Source organism: Leguminivora glycinivorella, chromosome 8 (assembly GCF_023078275.1).
Source record: "Leguminivora glycinivorella isolate SPB_JAAS2020 chromosome 8, LegGlyc_1.1, whole genome shotgun sequence".
Classification (NCBI taxonomy): Eukaryota; Metazoa; Arthropoda; class Insecta; order Lepidoptera; family Tortricidae; genus Leguminivora; species Leguminivora glycinivorella.
In genome coordinates this window covers 25,096,086-25,118,575 of record NC_062978.1, presented here as the reverse complement: position 1 = coordinate 25,118,575, position 22,490 = coordinate 25,096,086, and the positions used below count along the sequence as shown (strand labels likewise).

The 22,490-nt window shown below is 35.3% G+C and overlaps 1 protein-coding gene across 11 annotated transcripts in view; it reads left to right on the top strand.

Annotated features, from left to right (window-relative positions):
* Window positions 1-22,490, top strand: part of LOC125229246 (mucin-17-like) — a 148,223-nt gene that overhangs the window by 41,512 nt on the left and 84,221 nt on the right. The window lies entirely within an intron of this gene.

Here is a 22,490-nt window from a genome sequence, read left to right as displayed (position 1 = left end):
GGCTTGTGTTGCAGGTACTCAGACAACGATATACGAGTATATAATATATAAATACTTATATACATAGAAAACATCCATGACTCAGGAACAAATATCTGTGCTCACTGTGATTACTTGATTGTTTGTTTCTGTCATCAGGCCAATTATTCCTTCCTTTTTCCATTTAATTAAACAAACACTACCCAAACCAGAAAGTAATCAGTTCACAAAGTCTCTTGACAACAATGTTACACCCAATCCACACTTATTAGTCAAAAACAAAAGACAATCGCATGCGCATACCTCGCTTTAACATAATGATCAATTTACTCGAATTAACAAATTATAATTCTAAATATCGCGTACAAAGTTGCGTGCGCGTTAAATTGACTGTGACACTCCTTAAAACTATCGCATCTCTTCGGCATCATCTCGAAAGATGAGTCTTAATCTGTACGTATTACGGTAGTCTTTTTATTGAAAAATTTCTCAGATACGGCGTTGAGAGGGTTATCGACTGAATAAATGAAGATCAGTGTAAACGGCCTATAGAAAGTGGGGTTGATGCTCTGATGACCAGCGGGCTAGATGGATACCAGTAAATGCGATTTACGAATTCTTACAGATTTCAATGGTTGTCAAGGTCATGTTACTCTGGTTCTTTTGATATTGGACTCAACCGTATTGTGTCTACAGTGTTGACTATCAAAGGTAGGTATATCTTGTTGCTAAGATGTTAGGGTTCGCCGTTGACGCTAGACGATGATCTAAACGCAGTCTGGCTCTATCGCGTCAATACAGAAGAGCGATAGAGACAGGCTGCGATAACGATTTTATCGTAAGCGTTTGAGCATTTGGCTACGTACCGTTGTATTTTGGAATGTAGCTGTGTTTAATTCATTAGAAATGGCCGGCACGGTTCAGATATGACTAAATCAGTGTTTATTGTTATGACATTGCGGAGAAAATGTTACGTATTCTGAGATAATTGTGATTTACGGATTTGTATTGTGATCTAGAAACGGCGTTTCGAATAGGTTCATGGGGCAAATATTGTTGTTAGGAGGGTTTCTTTTAAGTTGTTATTAAGTTGATCTGTTTAAGGTGTCCCCAATATTTATTTTATTTATGTATTTTTTTATTCTTTGCAATACTGGTCCTGTATCGTTTGGTAGAAAAGTGTAGGTGCTATACTTAAAATGGCTATTGATAGCTTAATAGCTTTTGTCTTGCGAATTAATTTTTGACAGTGTTAATAGTTATTTGTTATACAAGGGGGCAAAGTTGTATTTTAACGCCGAGTGTGGAATTGAAAAACGAGCAAGTGAAAGAATTCTATAGTTGAACCACGAGCGAAGCGAGTTATTCGAGAATAAAATCCTGAACTTGCGAGTTTTTTAACACACGAGAAGTAAAATACATTTGCACCCGAGTGTAACACAAAACTTTTCCCCTCACTATAGCGAGGAAACTACAACGCAAAAAATGCGTTTATCACTGCTTTCAGTAGTTCCACAGGTAGTAAATCATCTTTATTACTAGATTCACCTTCTTTTATCAATTTTAAACTAGTAGACCTTGACTTTATTCAAGGTCAAATTACTTTAACCACTAGTGGATAAAATGCGTTTTTACCCGCTGGTATTAAAGGACAAAACACGTGTTTCCGAGCTAGTGATGAGAAAAACATATTATTCAGTTCATAAGCAACTCCGGCTAAGTTTACTTCCACAACTCTGAGTACCCACAGCACTACGTGAGCTTACCGTGGGACTCTGTAAAAATTCCTATAATATTTATTTATTTACAACTGAAAAATTTAAGATTCCTTTTAGCGACAACGTCACTGGTGTCTTTCATCATTCGGGTGCAATAAGGAGTACCTACCTAAATATTATTTCACTGTATTCTATTGTAGGTATCCTTTTCTCTGGTGAAAGCAGAAAGTGCCCGTTTTTCTCAAGTATTTAAATAAGAGTTCTTCAAAGAAGATGCTTTTTGTTAAAATATTGCAGGCTTCCTTATTATACTCCTTTAAAATACTACGAGTAGGTGTGCTTATTTGCCACTGGCATAGCCAGCGTTGATTGCTAAAATAATAAAAAAAAATCTTGATGATAAAAATTTCTCCACACTTTTTTTTATCCGTCTACAACTGTATTAATTTTCATACCTATTGAAACATAACATAAATCAAAATATGCAAACATCATTAACTAATCTGTCGAGTATTTCCACCGTACACTTGAATGAAAATAAACCTTAACACAAAGATGTAAGGCACAGCAAAGGTAAAACTAAAAGTGGTGTTGTTAAAAATGATATGCATGTATACTTTCGATTATAGCATGACCAATTGCTCTCGAAAGCGAGTACATATATTGCAAGTCGTTGATATTACGATTAAGTAGTGTTATTGACGTTCAAAGATAAATTGGTAATGTACAGAAGTGCAGTTTGTAAATTACTAACAAATGAATATTAAAGTTCTGGAGAATTTAAATATACATGTATAGTAGGAAATTTTTCGATTCGTCTGCCAAAATATGAGTAAGACTGAATGTTTTTAGACCCAGATAATTTAGACTGCGCAAGTAAACGTTATTAATTATATAGAAATTATAAATTATAAACGTTCACTAAAGTTATCAAGCCGATTAAGTTCGTTTGTCCCTTTCTATCACACCTATACGTCGGAAAGGGACAAACAAACTTTATCGGCTTGATAACTTTAGTGAACTTTTATGAATAAGGTAGATTCCCACATAATTCTGCTGGCATTGCGCAAGCAACTTGTTTCCCCCATGTCGTATTATAAAAAAAAGAACACTTTATGTTACCCAAATGGCTGTTAAATTAGTTTGGTCTGACTCTTCAATACTTCTAAGATTAATAGCATAATAAGCAGCGCAGAAGCTCCTCATAAGTGGCCCATTGCGCATAGGCACGCTATTACTGATTGCGATTCAACGCAATTTAGTTTGACATTACACCATTTTAAATAAATGACTGTAACTCATACTTACGTTGAAACTTTATTTGAGAGGATCATGATCACCGTTTAGTAGCGTTAGTTTAGAGCTTTTTAGTTATAGGACTTATAGGGCATTTTCAGAATTTGGGTCCCCCCAATTAGCGTAAGTTGTTAACGAAAATTAACTAGCTGTCAGTTTTGTGACGACAATTAAGAACAAAATCTGTCTAAAAATGTTCTTTTTTCACATTCTGAATGTAGATTATTAAGTTTGTGTAATTAAAACAAACACAATATTTTTATTGAAATGTATGCTGTCTGAAAATGCCTAATAGCAAAAAACTTTATTAGGTATACATACATACTATCATTTAATTTTATTAGGTATACATACATACTATCATTTAATTTTACAACATGATAAAAATGCAGTTAACCTTTGAGCAATTGGCTTTTATCCAAATTTGAGTGAAGTATGCTTAAAGTTTTATCTCAGGCTGCCAATTTTTATGACAAATTCTGTAATACTTGGTAACCTCGGCCATCACAAAGAATGTCATCAAAGCACATTATCTACCTCACACTAGAGTACGATGCACAATGAGAGGTCACTCACATTGGGAACTACTTGGCGAAATTTTAAGGTCCAGTTTTTTGCATACTTATACATATTGACTCATAGAAAGATTTCACTGCAACATTGTCCTGGCAGGCTGTCAATACACAAAACTCTGCAACATTTGGCAGCAACGGTCGTTACAAAACATGTCATCAAGTCAGTACAGCACCTCACGCTAGCGTCTGACGTGCGGTCATCGGCACACATTGCACACTACTTGGCGACTCGATCTTCACTGCGAACCAGGGTTAGCTTTGTACGAGTCTGGCTGGCGTATTATGCGTCCAATTTTATCACTTATCTATGTGGATAGAGCATCTGTCACGCTTTGGCTAGTATGTCAGTCAAGTGTGAGAGTGACAGATGTCTTATCCACGTGGATAAGTGAAAAAATTGGAAGTATAATATGCCGGCAGCACGTACACACTGTAGCTGCAATTGTTTATAAGATCTCTCTTTTTCTTTTCTTTTTAAATGTATCTCAAGCTGTATGTTTCGGCAATACATGTTCTTCTTTTCTATTTTATACTCGTACTTTTGTTTCTTTAGTCTTCCAAACAAATGGCGTCCAAAATTAGTTAGGTAGTAACTCGTAAAATAAAGATTCAAAATTGATTCCGGAATAGGTATATACAAAATTTTTAAATAGGATAATAATTCAACAGGTATTCACGAGTCTGTAACTAGTCTAAGATGCAAATGGAATAGCATCCATGATTACCCAGTACTCAGTATTGGGTTCACCTCAATTGGTGTTTAGCGTTTTGAAACTGTGTTTTAATGCCGTTTAGGCAGAAAAGCTGCTAGTTATATCAGTAATGTAGGTATTACATCATTAAAGGTGTTTTACTAATGAAATAAAATAAAATAAATAACGGGACTTAATAAAATACTTCGTAATCGATAATCGTAGATAACATGCCATAGAGATTTTTCGACGAGTACTAATTGCAGGTGGGTGGTCTAGTGGCTACGATTCCTGGCTCGGCCACCATTGGGCTTAGTCGTTTTTTCTTTCGTGTATATCTGAGGAGTGTCTTTTCAAATGGACTTATTCTTATTTCAGCACTGGTTATCAGTGTGTCTTATGAGATACACCTAAGGTCTATATCAGAAGTAGAGTCGCGAAATAAATAGACCCTTTTGAAAAGACACTCCTCATCTGTTTTCAGTTAATTATCCACAGATAATCTTTATCTTTTATTTATTCCTTAAATTAACATTAACAGGCTAACATTAATATTGTGTTCGTGACAGTTACTACGAGTTTACATCTCGTACGAGCGAGATGAGACGTTTACGAAACACTCATGGTAAGCCTCGCCTCGCCATGTCGTTATAAAGCTATTTTACTTTTGATAAAGTTGACAAACCAAATATCTCCGTGCCGCGTTTGACCTATAGTTGACCTTCGGGTGTAATTATAATTAGTTCCACTTATTATCAAGATCCGGCAGCGATTGACAACTGATCTTGATACTTTTAGTCTTTTGTTTGTAGTTTTAATTTAATAGTAAGACTACAAGTAAAATGAGTAAAATGGTAGAATAGGCTAGATTCCTACTAGTCAAATCGACTACTTTTTAAGAATTTTACTGTCAAAACGATTTGCTAATACCGAATTACTATGAAATACTGAGGAGCGACGTCACGGTCAATTCATTTGCTTTATATCTTTCTCATTGACTTATAAAATATAAATTATGTTTAAAAATAACTACTGTCCATATTTTTATTTTCTAATATGTGGTGCTTTATTTCGTACACTGCACAAAATATTTTATTTTAAGTATAGGAAACTAGCCTATAGTAGCGTAATAGTAGATTACGCATGTAATTTTCGGCCGAGGCGGAACCGAGGTCTAAAACGTGTGATTTGAGGCTTTCTTATATTAGATCAAGAGCCCAGGCCCGCCAGACCTTCCTCAAATTCTCAAGGATGAAACTTTGGGACAATGTAGAGTTCACATCGGCGTTTAATGTGTGCATATTTTCTAGTTCGGCCCATCGGCCAATTTTTTGCTATCAAGTGATGAAGGTGAAAAAAAAAGTGCTTACTTTCCTTAAATTCTCAAGGCTGATTTTTATATATGTGTTAGAGCACGTTGTTAGAAATTGGTTATCATCAATGCCAGACCGTTTCCGCCGGCCATAACTTTTACCAGACGCGACAAAGTTGGCAAAAAACGACTCTAACTTACCTCATTTTCTCAAGCCTGATTTTGATATATGATACGCAGGGACCTGTAACTAGACCGTTTGTAAGCAGCCAGACTAATCGGATAGACCCAACCATCCGCCAGACCGACTTAAAGTTTCGATATGAGCATTAGTAGAATTGAAATATTCCGGGTCTATAAAAGCTAAAAACTTGAATTTTCTACATTAAGCTACGTGTATATTGTATACTTGACGTAATAAGCGACTTTCAAAAATTTTACTTCTAAGGAAATAAAAAAAATAAAGTTTATATGTGGTGCAAGATTAATTTTAAGCTATGAATTTTATTTACACTGCGTAAGTACATGTGTATTTTATTATAAATATAACTTTTACCAGACGCGACAAAGTTGGCAAAAAACGACTCTAACTTACCTCATTTTCTCAAGCCTGATTTTGATATATGATACGCAGGGACCTGTAACTAGACCGTTTGTAAGCAGCCAGACCAATCGGATGGACCCAACCATCCGCCAGACCGACTTAAAGTTTCGATATGAGCATTAGTAGAATTGAAATATTCCGGGTCTATAAAAGCTAAAAACTTGAATTTTCTACATTAAGCTACGTGTATATTGTATACTTGACGTAATAAGCGACTTTCAAAAATTTTACTTCTAAGGAAATAAAAAAATGAAAGTTTATATGTGGTGCAAGATTAATTTTAAGCTATGAATTTTATTTACACTGCGTAAGTACAAGTGTATTTTATTATAAATATAACTTTTACCAGACGCGACAAAGTTGGCAAAAAACGACTCTAACTTACCTCATTTTCTCAAGCCTGATTTTGGTATATGATACGCATTTATAATAAAATACACATGTACTTACGCAGTGTAAATAAAATTCATAGCTTGAAATTAATCTTGCACCACATATAAACTTTAATTTTTTTATTTCCTTAGAAGTAAAATTTTTGAAAGTCGCTTATTACGTCAAGTATACAATATACACGTAGCTTAATGTAGAAAATTCAAGTTTTTAGCTTTTATAGACCCGGAATATTTCAATTCTACTAATGCTCATATCGAAACTTTAAGTCGGTCTGGCGGATGGTTGGGTCTATCCGATTAGTCTGGCTGCTTACAAACGGTCTAGTTACAGGTCCCTGCGTATCATATATCAAAATCAGGCTTGAGAAAATGAGGTAAGTTAGAGTCGTTTTTTGCCAACTTTGTCGCGTCTGGTAAAAGTTATGGCCGGCGGAAACGGTCTGGCATTGATGATAACCAACCATCGGCCAATTTTTTGCTATCAAGTGATGAAGGTGAAAAAAAAAAGTGCTTACTTTCCTTAAATTCTCAAGGCTGATTTTTATATATGTGTTAGAGCACGTTGTTAGAAATTGGTTATCATCAATGCCAGACCGTTTCCGCCGGCCATAACTTTTACCAGACGCGACAAAGTTGGCAAAAAACGACTCTAACTTACCTCATTTTCTCAAGCCTGATTTTGATATATGATACGCAGGGACCTGTAACTAGACCGTTTGTAAGCAGCCAGACTAATCGGATAGACCCAACCATCCGCCAGACCGACTTAAAGTTTCGATATGAGCATTAGTAGAATTGAAATATTCCGGGTCTATAAAAGCTAAAAACTTGAATTTTCTACATTAAGCTACGTGTATATTGTATACTTGACGTAATAAGCGACTTTCAAAAATTTTACTTCTAAGGAAATAAAAAAATTAAAGTTTATATGTGGTGCAAGATTAATTTTAAGCTATGAATTTTATTTACACTGCGTAAGTACATGTGTATTTTATTATAAATATAACTTTTACCAGACGCGACAAAGTTGGCAAAAAACGACTCTAACTTACCTCATTTTCTCAAGCCTGATTTTGATATATGATACGCAGGGACCTGTAACTAGACCGTTTGTAAGCAGCCAGACCAATCGGATGGACCCAACCATCCGCCAGACCGACTTAAAGTTTCGATATGAGCATTAGTAGAATTGAAATATTCCGGGTCTATAAAAGCTAAAAACTTGAATTTTCTACATTAAGCTACGTGTATATTGTATACTTGACGTAATAAGCGACTTTCAAAAATTTTACTTCTAAGGAAATAAAAAAATGAAAGTTTATATGTGGTGCAAGATTAATTTTAAGCTATGAATTTTATTTACACTGCGTAAGTACAAGTGTATTTTATTATAAATATAACTTTTACCAGACGCGACAAAGTTGGCAAAAAACGACTCTAACTTACCTCATTTTCTCAAGCCTGATTTTGGTATATGATACGCATTTATAATAAAATACACATGTACTTACGCAGTGTAAATAAAATTCATAGCTTGAAATTAATCTTGCACCACATATAAACTTTAATTTTTTTATTTCCTTAGAAGTAAAATTTTTGAAAGTCGCTTATTACGTCAAGTATACAATATACACGTAGCTTAATGTAGAAAATTCAAGTTTTTAGCTTTTATAGACCCGGAATATTTCAATTCTACTAATGCTCATATCGAAACTTTAAGTCGGTCTGGCGGATGGTTGGGTCTATCCGATTAGTCTGGCTGCTTACAAACGGTCTAGTTACAGGTCCCTGCGTATCATATATCAAAATCAGGCTTGAGAAAATGAGGTAAGTTAGAGTCGTTTTTTGCCAACTTTGTCGCGTCTGGTAAAAGTTATGGCCGGCGGAAACGGTCTGGCATTGATGATAACCAATTTCTAACAACGTGCTCTAACACATATATAAAAATCAGCCTTGAGAATTTAAGGAAAGTAAGCACCTTTTTTTTTCACCTTCATCACTTGATAGCAAAAAATTGGCCGATGGGCCGAACTAGAAAATATGCACACATTAACCGCCGATATGAACTCTACATTGTCCCAAAGTTTCATCCTTGAGAATTTGAGGAAGGTCTGGCGGGCCTGGGCTCTGGGTCTATATACTCACCAAGGCGTGTACATTATTTCTCTGTTTGACGTAGTCAGCTTAGTTATCGCAGCGTCCTGAAATTTGAAGCTTTCGGACAGGAGGGCAGAAAAGTACCTTTCTGTGAGATGTTTAATGCTTAAACACACTTTTTGAACTATACTTATAGCTCGATTGCTCCATTTCATACCACACAATGGAAAGTGTTTTATTTTTAGTTTTCCTTAATTTCTTTTACCCATTTTAGTTTCTTAAATTTTTAATGTTTTCCACAAATTACACAACTGCTGCTACTTTCCTTAGGAAAGTTTGAAACTTCAGATATCTAAATACCTACCTACTTGACTTGTAGTAGAATTCGAGGCTTTCGAGGATTCTTCGTTGTAACTTTCGACGCATTTTCAATTAAATGGGCATATATCTCTAAGTCTCTCATTAATTAATTGACTAAGTTGGCAATGTGTAGTGTAAAGTTCCAAGTTCTAACTATTAACGTACCCAATGATACCACTTCTTATGAATCTTATGATACTGCTTATGTAGATGTAATAAAATTCTTTTTCTCAAACATGCAATGAAATATTGTCTTTACGTTCCTTAAAATGGGCTGAAAAGTATCGCTTTTTGGGCGCAACAACTCGAGAGGACTGTAAAGGGATTTCATATTATTTTTTAGGCCTAGGCCTGCAAAGTAACTTTTTTTTATAAAATATTGTCCTTTAGAGCTTTTTTTTTATTTCATTGTATGTTTGAGAAAAGCACTATACATGCCTCGGCGTGAAAACGGATTCCCGGCCTCGTATCATATACCCACTTGGCCGGAAATCCTCATTTTCCCGGCCTCTGATGTAATGTACTATTTAGATGTGATCAAGATTTCAATTGGAAATTTTGAGTTAGTAGTTATAAACATTTAGAAACTTTCAGTGTTTCCAACAATTAAAAAATTACTTACTCGAATTAAAACGAAAAAAAAAAAGTCAATTTTGATTTTCGTGATTTCGGGGATAGGCCCATAGTAGTCGTTACTCGGTATGGTTTATGTTTTCACCTGTAAATGATTGCATGTGACTAAATAAACAACCTACTTAGATTAGTCTATGTTTCACATTCTCCAATTTCTAACTACGCGATACTTTCGTCGAATAGTTAAATTCATGATCGCATTAGAAAAAAAAATATTAGTACCATCCTAATTGAGTTATTACACTGACAACCACCAAAAGATTGTCATTGGTTCAAAAACAGCACATATTACAAAAGCTAGGTTACGTCTACGTTGTACGTGGAACGTAACCGTAACAACGGGCGTCGACAACTCGGAACGAATGCCGTTGCAGTCTTTCTGTGTCAATGGCAATGGCTTTTTGCACGACTCCCACTTTTTTTTAGTTTCTAGGGTAAATATATAGTGTTGACATTTTCAGATAGTCAGACCAAGCTAACTCTGCAACAATTTTGATAACAGACTTGAGACGCAGACGCGTGTTAAATAAAACTTCGTAATTTAATAGAAGGTTGACGTAAAATAACCGTAGCACACTTTGTCAACAAAATTGGCCTTAAGTATTATTGATATTACAAATTGGTTTATGTTCAATTTAACTTTTTGACGTCTGTTATTGCTGCCACAAAGGCTTAGAATTCATTTAAAAGTAGACATTTGACTTGGACTTTGACTTAGATGAGACTTGAATTAATCATAATCATAATCAAAATATTTATTCGCAATAAACTTAAAAAGTACAGATTATGCATAAAGTATGACTAAAAACTACACATGTACAAGGGATTGGTAAGTTTATCACGAAATGGTCCCGTCTTAGCATAATGCCGACCCGGAGGTCAGCGCTGATCTTCCGACGAGACCATTTGCGAGACACGAACGCAGCCATGAATTCACCAAATATCTTATGTTTTTTTTTTAAAGAAGCTTCACTTATGTTCATATCACCTTCCTATTTTATTGGTAGAAGTTCTTGTAAGATATGCAATTTTTAAACGAACCTACGTCACGTCTTGCTCTATAGGTACAAAATAGTCTTATATACTTACATTATTTGCCGGTGCTATAAGTACCTACATACCTGCAATTGATGTGATAATAATAATATCATAGACTCATCCTACGTTACAAAACCTAAGTAACGTTACCACACAGTTCGAACCTAGCTATTATACCTACTTAAATTGAGCAACTCAAAAGTCAAAAGTAAGAGTAGGTACCTAACAATGCCGATCTTATCTTAGTCACACGAGGTTTCAGTCATTCCTTTCATTTTTAAATTCTATTGGTGATTCAATAAAATGAAAGTTTTGCCAATTCTCAGAGACATTTGGGAGATAATAAATAACATCTTGTCATATAATGCTGTGGAATGTAAAAATCTTATTTTCTTAGTTGATAATTACTTTTCGAAGGATGCAAAAATATGCGACACTATCCTATTTTCTAAAAGTAAGATCGTGTTAGATACTTTTGCTGCTTTCGTTGGTATAACAAATGATTAAAGGTGATTGTACTAATTTTACCGAGTGTGAAACTGGGCAGGATGGTTGGCTAGTAAATTAATCAATGCCATGCAATGCAATCAGAGCCGTGTTTTTTTTATAACAAGAAATCAAGTCGAATCGTAAACAACAACAGTCCTCATGAATACCTTCACCAGGGACTAATCGGGGCTATTCTTAGTTAGAGAAGAGATAATTATTTAAAGCTAAAAGAATAAGTAATCAAAACAAAACCAAAATTTAAAAATCAAACTTTAGAACATAGTTTACGGTTTACATCATTCATTAAAAACATGAATTAAAAATAAGTAAACAATGAAAAGCAGTATGGATAGGGAATTATTAATTGCCCTCTTAACAGTTCGGCTGTCCCAAATGAAAACCTAGTAAGTACATTGAAAATTAATGTCCAATACAATTTTTTGATTTGAGTCAGTCAAAAGTAGGTTAAATCCAATAAAGTGCAGGCGCCTTAGTTCATTAGCAGTTCGCAGCTGGACTGATTTAAATACCCGGCTATTATTGGTCGCTGCAAATTAAAATAGGCCTTGAGGCGGGCTACTGTAGGCAGTTGTACTTACTAGAACATTAAATATACCTACTATACTGCAAGCTAGCCCAAGCCTCCGGTCGCCTACGTCTGATACAAACGGTGTCACCCGGGCTAAGGGTGGATAACGGCCGCCGGCCGGTGGTGATAGGGCCAGCAATACCGAAAACTCAGCCGTCTGCAAAACGATGGTGGAAGACTGCATATGCATAATATTTAACTGTGTGTAAAATGCTAATTCAGGAATGCCGAAGCGAAGCTTTACCGTCAGCGTCAGATCCTAATACTGCCTGTCTTAGAACAAATCGTCTACAGAAGATTACTTTGCTATTGTCGCACTACTCGCACTAATAATGTCAAATCATTGATGATTTTCATATTCAAAAATATTGTTACAGTGTAAAATCTAATTATTATATTTTTCAAGTATTAACGATTCTTACCAATTTGGTATTGCGTAGAAAAGCCTGTATATTTGTTATCTTTGTGCTCTTTAAACCACTGAACCGATATAAGTAGATATACTTTCGTATCGAGATAGATATTCGAGTGACCGTAAAATCATCAAATTTCACGGACAGAAACCACATTATATGAAGAATATGTATAATTTATTTAGCAGTCAATCCAGTCGCGTCAGTTTTCGAGGCATCGACATGTTAAATACTTATTATGAATTAATAAGGTCGAACCATTTCACTGTCGCTATCACTCAACACAGACGCATAACTAATAAAGACAGATATTTAGTCGCGTGACCTAACCGCGTAGACAAGATGCAATCGTTTTACACAACGAAACGATATGTGTACGATTAAAAGATAGCTAACGTTTTGTTGCACAAACGATTATCATCTTAGGCCGGCAACAGTTTTAAATTTTATAATCTGAAAAATCATAATATTATAAAAATTAGATCGAGTGCACGATCGTAAATAAAACAATTAACAATTCTTTTAAGATCAATGTGTACCTATTCTCTTGACGGTTACAAGTTCGTCTTCCCTTGACAGACAGGACGCGTCGGTCACGTGATAATCAGGTGCGTTCCAAACCTCAACTTATCTAACTAAGAACATGATACACACGGAGTTTTTTTATAGCAAATATAGTGTGGGACTAGTTCGGTACGTGTAAAAAAATGTTCTTTAAAATGTATTTTCTGTCGTCCGGCCGGAAAAAGTCAAAATTCAGGCCGCTGCGCTAACCTAAGTTACCGCTTCCTGCAGGCAAGTATGGTCGCGCGATAAATGATAAAACAGCAGGCACTATTATAGTATGAATTTTCTGAGATGAACTTTTCGATTTTGCCCTAATCTGTAGGCCTAGCACATGATGGCCGCGGGAGTATGTCGCCGCGAGATAGATGCCACGTCTTCTTCTAACTGTATTAATGACATAAGGACGGGTAGTCTATCTCGCGGCGACATACTCCCTACTGTTAAACAAAGGCCTTTGTTTCTATTATTCGCGGCGGTTAGCTCCCGTTTAAACGGCACGTGCTATAGTCTCAATGTAGTTAAAAAGCAACTATCATGATAGCAATAAGGTTCAAATCCATAAAAAGCCCTTTCGGAGATAACACGTTTTGTCATCTTCAAAAAAAGTTACCTGCACACTGCAAACTCTTTAATAAATTTGAAACTTATTGCTATCATGATAGTTGCTTTTTAACTACACTGAGACTTTAGCACGTACTGTGGAAACGGGAGCTAACCGCCGCGAATAATAGAAACAAAGGCCTTTGTTTAACAGATTAGGGCAAAACCGAAAAGTTCATCTCAGAAAATTCATACTATACAAGTGCAATAGGGACGGCCCGTTTTTTTATCGTTTATCGCGCGAGCATGATTGCCTGGCTGGTTTCGTCGAACAGAGTTTACACTACATATATTAGACAGTAAATATTAAAAAGCCTTAGATCACACGTTTGTTGACCTTGGCTCTTACGACTTTATTTTATACTATTGTTACTTGGATTATTTAAAATGAAGCTTTATACGAGTAAACTATCTGTCTTTATTATTCTAATTATCTATCATGAATTAAACAAGTATCAGTTTAACTATCACTAGCTACCACTATCCGTTGACTGGCATCCCTGATGTCACAATGACGTAGTTTAATTGGTGCGGGTGAAAGTACCCTCGTTTTAGCTATGTTTATTAATGATATGACTTTATTATCAAATAAATTATAAGTTTATGTATTTCAGTTTGCTACCGATATAGTTTTTTTAGCATTTGAAAGAATTCATTAGTAATAAATCAAGTGAGTAATTAATCATAAAAAAACATTGATTATCGCATGAAAATACGATTTGTGAATATCTGAATAATTAAAATTCAATTAGGTATGTTCAATCACCTATGCGTTTAGTGGCAAAAAGAATAATATCGAGTATTCTGATTTTTAAATCGAGTTATGAAACATACCTAATTATCTTCTAAATCGAGTTATTAAAAACTTAAATTAAATACCTGTAAATTCTAATAAAAAGAACTTTACAGTTAGTACCTACTCCAAAAATATCATATTAACTGTGAATAATCTCAATTCCAAAACCAAATAAAACATTCTCATCTTTATTCGCAAGTAATTTAAAACTTCTATAATGACACGCTAAAGCAATGAAAATGGGTCAGTATTCAGTATATTCAGAATTTTTCCAAATTGCGACCCGTTTGCTCAGCTCCACTCCATTGAGTCCACTAACAGGTAATTGTGACGTCACTGTGACGTATTTAATTAGTTTGGGTGAAAGTGTCTATTTTAGCCGCCGTGTCCGGTAACTACTGTTTGGTATTAAAGGGAATTTGATGTTACGCAATTTAACTATACCGTCGTGTTTGAACAAAACTTCTAAGGGCATATTGACAAAATTATCTCTACACCTTATAAAACAGTCCCCCGTCGCGTCTATCTGTATTCGCGATACACTCAAAAACTACTGAACGGATTCTCATGCTGTTTTCGTTTACGATTAGAATGACTCTTGAGGAAGCTTTAAACGTATATTTCGTATATTAAAAAAAATCGTTTATTCTCAAAATAAACCCTTTTTTAACAACATTAAATCTTCTGCCAAACTGCAGGACAGTTTGTTGGCAGAGGGGACTCCCTTACATAATCTAAGTGGGTAGAACTATCTAAGTAAGTTTACGCTAGGTACAGTTTTGATGTATTGCTTACAGAGAGTTTTAACTTCAAATTATCTATGAAAATAACTATCTAAGTGGATAAATTCTAGGTACAGCTTTGATTTACATTTTACAGTAATTTCAACTTTAATTTTTCTAAGAGAAAGTTTTTCATTTTAATTTTAAACATACGCAGTGACTTACATTCCTTTATATTATTAGGCAACTCATTATACAATTTGGGGATTAAGTACTTCCTACTTCTTTTTCCATAATAATTATAACCACACGACGGGATTAGTAATACGTTTTTAGTACTATTTCTTGTTAATATAGAATTATTTTTGTAGATTTTAAATTCATCATTGTTGAACTGATCTAAGGCCAGCAACATCCCTACCTCCTCATGAACCGGCAGCATACGACACTCCACAAATAATTCCTCATAGTCACCTTTTTTACACCGCATTTTAGTTTTGCTATCCACTAATAGCTTCATAAAGCGTTATTTAGCGTATATAAGGCTTTCTTTTAAATTGATCGGAATATGACGACATTATACCTCCTTTAGACGGAATTATACCTCACATATAGGCACACATAATATGTATCTATAGGTCTACCAAAAAGTCCGCAGTGGCATATGTCTATATTTTACTGTGGATAACTTACAACATACATTGCAGTTGGGTTTTAAGTATTTCGTTTGTAATTAAGATGTGAGTAAAGTGTCACTGCGTCAGTCCTGTCAAAGTCAGAGATTAAACCTGGATTAAACTGGCCTATCTTTAAACAAGTTCATGTTTGACTTTGGCATATCCGATCCATATCGTATTTTTTTTTTCTTTGGGACACCTTACACAGATCAACTTAGCCCCAAACCAAGCAAAGCTTGTACTATGGGTGCTAAGCGACGATATACATACTTAAATAGATAAAATACATACTTATATACATAGAAAACATCCATGACTCAGGAACAATCTGTGATCATCACACAAATAAATGCCCTTACCGGGATTCGAACCCAGGACCGCGGCTTAGCAGGCAGGGTCACTGCCGGCTGAGCCAGACCGGTCGTCAAAATTATATCGTCGTATTACGATATACTTCATGTATTTAGGGTAGGAGAAAGTCAGCGTTGTTTATAAATGTAGTTTTTCCGAATTTTCATTCTAATAGCACCATTTTCCGGTCTTGTGCACGTTTCATACGAGCAAACACAACATAAAATACCCTTTTAACCACTATTATTATTCACACATAGTTTAAATAAGCAAACAAACAAGTGAAAGAAACAGGTCGTCCGTGTCATATTGTTCTATAATTTTTTCGTACAAAATGTCGTAAGTGACGCAGACATGTGTGGATAGATATCGCATCTCTCTTGTTTGATATTTACTTAGTATATAAAAATATATAATTATTATTACGTTACTGTAGAGTTTTGTTGTTTAGTATTAGAATAAATGTGAACAATCTAGACATATGTTATTATTGAAATAAGTTAAAAAAAAATTGTATAGGTAGTATGCATATGAAAATTATGAAATCATAATGATCGTGTTTTGTTTTATGGTTATTATTTCTAATAAAAAATAAAATTCTTAGGTATGTAGAATGCGAAATGTGTGCCAAGTAGGTATAACAATAGGTTGTTGTAAATCGTAAGTCATTATGACTAAGAAAGATAGATACAATGTTAATATCGGTCGCCATCAAGGGATTCCTGTGCTCATTTGCTTTTAACTATATTATAAGGAAGCCTAAACAGAGACATCTTCTTGTAAAGTAATCTTCCCTTTCTGTTAGTTGTTTTTTTAATGAAAAAAGTGCACGTTGTATATGTCTGCGGCAAAGCACTTGTCCTCCCACATACGTCCTTTCAAACTAGAAAGGCGTCATAATGCGCAAGCGCGTAGAATACTAAGCGTTGATCGTAACTTTCGCGCAACAATAGGATCAACATCTTCATACATTACGACAAGGTTCATACACACAAATTGTTGACCTTAATCCGAGGAAATGACAGTTTAGATCATTTCATATGCTGAATAAGTTCTGTAGGCAAACCCTAATTAGTTATTATAAGACCGTTGGTACTTAATTTTGTTTAAGTATACCTGTATAAGACTCGCTCCGACTTCTTCCTGCACGGGAAGCATGGTCGCGCGATAGACGATAAAATAGCAGGCCGTCCCATATCGCACTATTTGTAAGTGCGATAGGGACGGCATATTTTTCGACAAATGAAAGACAATTCCATCATACATAAATTACATAATATTCATGTCATAAACGGACAGGGCAGCGTTTTCCAACCAAGCTCGTACTCGTAGCTAGCTCGAGTGATCTTTCCGAATAAATATGATCTTAAAAATCGAAATAAGATGTCATATATTAAAGAAAAGAGAGAGTTAGAGTTGGTCAAAGACGCCTAGTCTTACAAAGATGACATATAGAACAGAAATTTCGACGGCTTCCGCTGTGGCGAGGTGGCCTAGGGGTTCATGGCGTTTGGCCCGGATTGCTAAAAGACACCGGTTCGAATCCGGCCTTCGGTGCTCGTCATTTTTTCTTGAGTTAATTGCGGTTCAGTGGTTCTTGAGTTGATTACGGTTCAGTAGTTCTTGAGTTGATTGCGGTTCAGTAGTTCTTGAGTTGATTGAGGTTCAGTAGTTCTTGAGTTAATTGCGGTTCAGTGGTTCTTGAGTTGATTGCGGTTCTGTAGTTCTTGAGTTGATTGCGGTTCAGTAGTTCTTGAGTTAATTGCGGTTCAATATTTCTTGAGTTAAGGGTGTGGTGATTGTGGCCTATTTCACCGCAGTGACACTTGACACTGTAAAATCTGTGCCTATTTTTAGGTGTTGTTGTAGGTGCCTTGTTGAGCAGGCAATGAAAGGCGAAGTGTCACTGTCGCGCGATAATTGTAACTACATATTGTGGAATAGGCCATGGTGGTAGTGATAAATCAGCACAGTCTAATATTATCAACAGCGACAGTTATAACTGTAGTTGTAACCACACTGACCAATAACGCATTGTCAGACCCGCATCCTCTCACTAAGTGTGACCTAATAGGTCACAAATTATATAAAACGTATGCATTATGCAGTTGCTGTTCAACGACAATGACTGACATCCGAAAATCAATCTTATCGATTTTGTCTGTGTGTGTGTATATATATATATATATATATATATATATATATATATATATATATATATATATATATATATATATATATATATATATATATATATATATATATATATACTGGAAAAATAACGTGCGCGTATAATTATTTATTTATTAGCCAATCAGAATTGTATTTTATAGTTACGGATGCTCCATGGATTAAATCTTGAGCAAGAGCAGGTTAAAAGTTCACCGAATCAGCGGAGTGCTACTTTATGATGAGTATAAAGAAATATAAGTCAATTACATCAATCAAATTGAAATAAATTGTATTAAGTAATTATAATTATATAATTAACTCTTTCGCAAGTACTATACGTAAACCTGTACTTGTCGATTTGGGTTTTAATGTAATGGCATCCCTGCCTTCTTTTTAAATATAGACAGTAAACCGAATCTGGGCACTAAAAAAGGCGGCAATTTTGAAAAATGTAGAGCTCAGCGGCGAATTGTCTTCGAAAAACGCTTTTCTTCCTAAATCTTGACATAATCATTGACGAGCCATAAACTCAAAAATTTATTGAAAATGTAGAGGCGAAGGATTAATTCCTACAGAAAATTTGAATTTCGCGCGATTTTTTAGTGCCAAGATTTGGTTGACTGTCTACAATATAAGAATTCCAATTTTGCATTTAGCCCCATTTTATATTAAGGTTTATTTATAAAGAATCAATAAACATACCAACAGACAAACAGGATATCTTTTTCGCATTTGTAATAATTACATAAAATTAAGAAATGAACTAAGCATAGAACGTGTTCAGATCAGATCCACAGCGCGGGTTTCGTCATATCACGAGTGCAATTTGTAAAGCGACTAAAAAAATCTAGTTTTGCACCTTTCTGTGGGTTCACCACTCACTTCCTTAAAGACAGCATTTGCAATAAATCATTCTAATTGCAAACCTATAAAATCTATTTTAGCATGACTTGATGTGTAGGATTTAGTGCATTAGTTTTACATAAGTGACCTATTAGGTCACCTTTAGTGAGAGGATGGCCGGATGTGGTCAGAATTTATCGTTCGATATAGTATTTTATGCAACAGGCGTTTAAAGGAGGTCAAAAAAGACGAGTGGCGTGGGTAACAATTTGAGGCGAAGCCGAAAATTGTTATTGAGACGACACGAGTATTTTTTGACCCAGTTAAACACCGTTGCATACAATACTTTTTCTACGACCATGCACTTAGTTTTTAATAGTTTTCTTGAATAACTTTCGTGAAATTCACACTGCTTCCTGTATTTTGACGCAAAGGTTTGCACTGTCAGCTCAGCTGCCCAAAGCCTTTCCGCGCACTCGCGCAGTGTCGTTATAAGGCGTTGCCATGGTTACAGAGCCAAACAATGCGTTTTCAGTTTTTTCGATACTGCGCGCATGCGCGGAAAGCCGGCGGACACTGGCTTTGGGGAATAGACCTTTATGTAGGGTTTTAAAGATCTATGCACGACCGTGTAAATGACGTATAACAGTTCGGGAGTAGAAAAAGTACCTAAAATGTCGTTCACCTTTAAATATTTTTAATGATACTCGATTGTACATATAACTGACCTGGTTAATCCCACGCAAGAAGATCGCTATGTCTCATATAGGATCACATGTGAACTGTACTGAGTCATATAATTAGTAAAGCAAATAATACGGTTTAGCACACGTTACTCGCGCGACTAATTCTTACTAGAAATAAAAATATGTCAACTACAAAGGACATTATTTTTATAAAATATTTATTTTACACCTTTATGCACCTGGTAACAAAATTAGCTACTTTTCTGAAAGATTGCTCTCTAGCGATAAGAGTGCCTGTCGTTTAACTTTATCTTTGCCCAATGCTATTCTTCTGCTGAAGAATGTAAAAGACAGTATTGCTTCTATCTAAGTATTATCTATTTATCAAATAAAAAACTAAGTCCCTAGGATTCGAACCCGCGACCTCTGGTTCAAAAGTCTCACACATGCAATTCGCGGCTACTGTCACGTTGCGCAACAGTAACCTACTATTGTAACATTTGTAAAGTTCCCGCCGTCAGACAGACAGACAGATATGACCTGCCGACGATACGGACAGACAACATATGTACATACTTATACATATAAACCCACACATGTAGTCCCAAAAGAAGTAGGAAGAGCACATGAAACTGCTCAAGCTTCAATTACACCCTTAGACCGTTTTCACATTATCCGATCCGATATCGGATGTCGGAAGGATTTCAATAGAAAAAATCCAAGATGGCGACTGTAATGTATGGGATATCGGTCCGACATCCGATATCGGATCGGATAATGTGAAAACGCACTTAGGCTAGGTTTATAAAGTCATGACATTTGCGGCAAAATCTCGCATCCCTGAGAACGATTTTGAAAGTTGCTATACAAATTGCCACAAGAAATTCGCAAAATCTTGTATACGGGAATACGGGCCTTAGCAACTGCGGGATTGAAAGAAAATCAAACGAAAGTTTGCGTAACAGTGACCTCCTAACAACCTTCTTGTTCACCGTCAGACAGACAGACAGACCGACTGTGATCTGCCGACGATACTGATAGACTTGTCATAAATAATTGACGTTATCACTCGGCTTAGCATTGTTATTCAATTCAAATGTACACGGATATTATAATGATGTTTAAATCTTGTTGCATATACTTACATATATTTACGAGCGCAAAGGCCGATAATTGAAAATAAATTATAGGTATTGGAATTGAGTACGATAGGGTCTGGAAAGGACTTTAGCCGGCTAAGATGGACGGCTGATCTTATCATTTGTCGCGTTATTCTAAGAAGTACGAGTACCTATTTAAGTGCAAAAATAACGCATGATATGACAAGTGACAAAAACACGACCATGATACGGCCACAGTTTTCTGCAAATTTCTACCATTTTGAACATATGTACCCTGGAAAATGAAACAACAAAAAAATATCTATCCTAACAAAACCTATCGTTGGAAAAATTCGACCTGCATCATTCGAAATCAATCGTAAACTGAGACCTTCGCCAAAACTTGGTCAGTTAAAATGTAAGCGCAATAACCGCCAGCCATCTTCGCTCCAAGTGACCTGTTCACTTACATTAAATCAACTCTCAAATCATTGAATTAGCAGCACATTTTTGACCTTTCTTGCGCAAGAGTGGATCATCGGAGCACTTGTCTTCGTGACTGCACCGGCCTAGATACCTTAATGGATGATACGTTACATGTAATCGATGTAACTTAATGATTAGTCGATTAAAAATTTAAAAATTGCCACGATTGCCTGAAGCGTTTTGTGATATCTATATCTAATCTATGACCTAGTATTTTTAGGTGTCGCATTTAAGTCTTTGAGGGTCGGCGTCCAGTCAGTGTTTGTGTCTGTGGTAAGGTGCCCATGACGCAGCGGTATTTCTGCGCTTGGAATAGATAAACTTAAAGTTGGTTATGTTAGGTTTTAGTTATGTTTTGTTTTTGGAATTTATATTCAACAATTAGCATCGGCTTCTAAAAATTATTCATTAGTGTATTTTGTTATTTTATAACCAATTAACTTGCCTACTTTATATGTTATGACATCATAATCACATCTCTTAATTAGCTTTATTACTTAATTAACAAACACTCATTTAATATTTTTGTCTATTTTTAATTTAATGACACGACAGTCTCGTCAATTATCTAGGTTTATTTTTTTGTAAGATATGCAGATTTAAGAATATTTTGGCTAGAAATCAAATTTTAGTTAGGCAAATCAAGCTAAATTATTATTATCTATTAATAAAGTTTTAGTGAAAATAAATTAATTACGTTTTCTATTACATAATTTAATATATTTCTATTACATAAACGGTTTAAGGCGATATATTTCCGTAGACGCTGCGCGCACTCGTTTTTTGAAGCCGTTAAAAACATAGGAAAACGCAATGGAAAAATCTGAAAACGATATATATTAAATTTCAGGACCTGGTGAGTATGTTATGGAGTTGAACAACATGAATGTTACAACTTCGCTCGATAGAAAATGACTCCAAAGTTACCTCTTCTCTTAACAATAAATCGTTCCCATGGCTATGATAAGAACTTTTTGGACTTGTTTTTTACTTCAATATATAGGTAATAAGATTATCTAGACGAATCTGATGAGTTTGTGCCGGTAGCGTCATTAAAATAATATAATATTTACCAAATACTACCAAATCCGCAAAGGAAAGATGGAACAACTATGAACCCAATTTTAAGACCTGTTACTAATCCTGTTTTTGCAAAAAAAAAATTTTTTTGAAAATTGTTTTGAAATTGAAAACATTTTCGATGGCACTTATGGCCTCTTCAGTCGCGCGGCGGCGCTTTCAGAGGATGGACCTGTGTCAGTTTTCTCCGCGTGGTCACGTGTCATTGAAGCAATGGGGAACA